The sequence below is a fragment of the Atta cephalotes genome (genome assembly GCF_000143395.1).
Source record: "Atta cephalotes unplaced genomic scaffold scaffold00004, whole genome shotgun sequence".
Classification (NCBI taxonomy): domain Eukaryota; kingdom Metazoa; phylum Arthropoda; class Insecta; order Hymenoptera; family Formicidae; genus Atta; species Atta cephalotes.
This window is the reverse complement of record NW_012130068.1, coordinates 7,005,545-7,010,051: the sequence shown is the minus strand read 5'-3', so window position 1 is coordinate 7,010,051 and position 4,507 is coordinate 7,005,545. Positions and strand designations below refer to the sequence as shown.

Genomic DNA, 4,507 nt, shown 5'->3' with positions numbered 1-4,507 from the left:
TACGTAACTAACTTAATAATTAGTTATATATATATATATATATATATATATATATATATATATATATATATATATATATATATATCTCTATATAATTACGATGAAAAGTCACGATGAAATATAAAAATAATATGAGCAACAACATATTTTTCTTTTTCTTCTTTTTTTGATTTCCAAATGTCTGAAATATCTAAACTTTGTTTACTCTTTATCCACTATCTGCATTTATTTTGTAGAAAATCTTGTCGCACGCTCGATGTGGAGAAACTTTACATTTCCCGATTATATATAGAGAGTTTCACAAACAGACACATTGAAAAATTTTCAAGGAACACCTGATGTCTTGATTCGAAAAGTTTTCGACATCTCTGAGTGATTGTAGCGCTTGAGTTGCAATGATGTATATTACGATTTCTCATTTTTGCTAAATGGAGGAGTACGATTTGAATATAATGATTTACGCATGTCTCCTTATTTATATCCTCACGAGACTAGTAGTCTGACTATACCCCCAGGTAGAATATCTCGGATATTATACCCTAGGGGTTGCCTATATCTCATACATATACCTATATGCGTCTCTGAAATTGATGTGCAGCAATATCACCAAAATTGTATGTAAAAATATATATCTTACATTTTTTATTCGCCGCTTCTGATTCTGTTATCAACGGGCATACAAACGGTCGCATTTAAAAATAATCGTGCACAGCACGTCGACACTGACATTTACGTTAAATTAAAAATTAGTCTCTCTCTTTTATCATTAACGCTACAGTAACGCCGTTGTCACGCTCGAATATAACGTTAATTAATCCAGAGAAACATTAGCCGAGAAATCGTGTCGCGCGACTCTGATAGACGTCGTGATGATTACTTTTCTTCCCGGTCATTTCTTCTCTCTGTTATTCATAAATGTGTCCACAGCATATCCACGCACTCTGGAAATGGAAATTCTATTCATTAACACTGTCATAATAATTGTTTAATTGCAATATGCACTTATAAAGTCTCTCTCTTTCTATTTCAGTAAAATACTACCTTTTCCAATATGCCGTGTGCATAAATAAAGTTAATCATATATGTTATAGAAAGTGCGCAAAGAGAATTGAATGTAGGTATAACGTACCACAATATATCATAATTTCATTTATATTTGTCATCAAAGATAAGCTATTTTTGTAGTTATTCTTTCCTTCATTTTTCATGTGACTCAGCAAATTATTAAAAGTAATAAAGGTAATGTGATAACAAATTCGAAGAAAGAAAGCTAACGCCGTTATAAGCACGTATTTGTAATTAATCAAATTATTTTATTAATAAGGAGTGTACATAAGTCAAGAATAAACAAACGCTTCGACTATCAATTTTTGGTCTTCCTCAGTCTTTGATTTTGCTCATGTAATAACAAAAAAGAATTTTACAAAGTGATCATATAAATGTTCTAACTAGGTTAGTTTATAAATAATCTCAAGGTCTCAACTTGCAAAACGACTGTAAACCTTTAAATGTTTTATATAATGATTTATTAATAATCTTATTAATCAGAATTATGATGTTTTTTCATTTTAATTTATAATTTATAATCTTTAAATTTCAATTTTAATTTAATTTCAATTTGTAATTTAAGTTTGAAATTAATCGTTCATTTAATACGTAATTATAATTCCAATTAAAAATTTTTTAATTGGCATAATATATAAACTACAATGTACTTACTTATAAATTTATAAACGCCACTTTGTTATTTAATTTGAATATCATTCTTAATCTTTATGTATATTAGTCTTGCTGTGACAAATAGTTATCATCACTTTTGTTGAAACTGTCTAACTATATGACCACAGTCTGTCAGCGTGATTTAATTTATCATAATTTAATTACAACAATAATTATGTCTGTGACTTGTTTAAGATATGGCCAATTTATTAGTATGACAAGTTTACGAAAATTTTTCCTCATTTAATATATAAGAATTAATTTGTCTGCTTCATTATATTACAACGTCTTATGTGTTTTTATAACTTTTACAATTAGCTGTATCTATATTTGCTCTCTGTCTACGTTCAAATTGAAACTTTCGGATTGTTTATCTTTAATATCCGCATTATGTTGAAAAACAACAACGCACAAATTGACGAAGATTTTTTTTCGAGTTTTGTAATATTAATTTAGTTAGAGCATCTATCATGCTTAAAAATAAGCAAACGTTTCGATCAGTAGGTTTTGGTCTTCCTCAGTGTTTATGTGCTAACAAAAAAAAACTATATATATATATATATATATATACATATATATATATTTATACACACACACACACACACACTCCTTGATAATAATGTAATTTAGTTAATTACAAATACGCACTTATAATTTATAATAGCATATCGGCTCATTATATCTTTCTTTCCTCATGATTCAACAAATTATGTTATTTATATTCAAACATTTTTTTAAATCTTTTATTTGTAAAATAAAATTTTGAATAAAATTGTTTAAATAATAAATTTCTAGGCAACTGTTGATTTTATTACATGTTTATATCGTGAGTTAAAGTCATCATTCTGCTATACTACTAACAAATCGACATGAAAACTCCCACGACATTCCCATTCGTCCGAAACGTCTGAGAGAAATCGCATAGACTTCGCAAACTACTAACTCGATGCAACACGACTGTGCAACTACTAACTTTGCGTTTTGCGAAACTGGTATTAAATTATAAAACTGAGTGCCTCTTGTACTCAAAATTGCAATCAGACATTTCTTGCACTTGTGACACTATCATTGAATTCTTATCTTCATTTTTATATTTTTAAACTCAATTCGAAGTTAAGTATTCATCACAATTGGTATAACGTTTAACTTAACGTGTTTATAATTCAGTCAGTAATCAAGATAGTAATTATAATACTGTATATCACGATTCGTTATTTTATTTCTAACACTATTTATTATACAAACGAAATGTCATAATACGGGAAACCGAATGTCTCCTGCAGAAACCGAATAAAATCTGTAGAATAGTTTAACACGAAATCAATACATATTAACTTCTTATATCCCACCGTTTTGGGTTAAGTCAAATACAGGTCAGTTAAAGAGTGAGTTATTGCAGTTGTCAAAAATATAGACAATATTTATCTATTTCTCAATATTGTTGCTAAAAAAATATTTGTTTTTAATTTCATACTGCCCTTTGTTTTCTTTCATAACATTTATTTTATTATTGCTTTAATGTTGAAACGAATTCAACATAAGTGCGTGTTTTTGGGAAAGGTATTATTATTATGGTTCTAGACAAACATATTTATCATATAATAATCGACTGTATTATTAGATATATGTAGATATATTGCGTCGTGAAAATCGATCTATTTACCTCAATATTTAATTGCAATCAATCACGATCACGCTTTGGAATAGATTTTCGTATAGATTTCCAATATAATGTAAGTCTTTTAACACATTCAGTTTACCGCGTGATACTTCACTAATGGCAAAAACTAATGGATTTTCCTTTTTTTTTTCTACATCGAGTTGACGAAACATGAGAAAAAGTTTCCTGCAGAATTTATTTTCTAATATAAATTGATTAATATTTCATCAATTTTTACAACTCCTCGATAGTCTGTGTTTATACAACTTTCTCGCTTCATGCTTTCTGTTTCTCATCCTATTTATTTATTAATTAATAAAAAGCTATTTATAAATTGCGTACACAAAATGCACAAAGTTTTTTCTCTACACAATAAATTCCTGCTCCGTACAGGATTATTACGAATAGATGCCGCTGATCGATATATGTTGTAATACTGACCATTTGATAAGCAAATAAAATAAGACGAAAGTTAATTGAAATTATGCAAACGGAAGCGATTCCTTCGACGCATGAAATCCGCTTATGATAAAGTTATTGCGCAGTTATCATAAATTTCGTGGCCGTGGCCGGTAACGGGGACGAAAATAAAAACGGCGAATTGCATATTCAGTTAGTTTTTGCAGCGTCATGTTAGAACAGTATCTCGACGCGATTTCACTTTTCTGTCGCGCATATATAGAACTCCCCGGGGTAGGTTCGCCCCGTGGCGGTTGCCGGAGAGTTAACAGATCCTGAAAATAAAGAACCGCTTAAATCCCTCGTCTCGGCGCCAAAGTTTAATGCTCGTAAGGGGTTTTCAGAGGTTCCGCGTTGCGAGAACACGGAGCAGAGTAAATATAAGCTTGGCTAACGTCGCGATTTATATATACTTGCCCGGATACGACGGAATCGTAGTTTCCGTCTGGAGATATGAGCTACGAAATGGAATCGTTGCCATGAATCTCGCAGTAATGCGATTGACAATATTCGGCATTTTATCGAATCGACGAAACTTTTACGCTAGCAAAAAGTCAATGCATTATTAATAAGGATGGCCTCTTGTCGAAATCGATAGAGAAAAACGTGCAAAACCAAAGAAAGAGAGAGAGAGAGAGAGAGAGAGAGAGAGAGAGAGAGAGAGAGAAG

At 30.4% G+C, this 4,507-nt stretch overlaps 1 protein-coding gene across 1 annotated transcript in view; it reads left to right on the top strand.

Moving 5' to 3' along the window:
• Positions 1-4,507, top strand: part of LOC105626026 — an 82,984-nt gene that overhangs the window by 56,661 nt on the left and 21,816 nt on the right. The window lies entirely within an intron of this gene.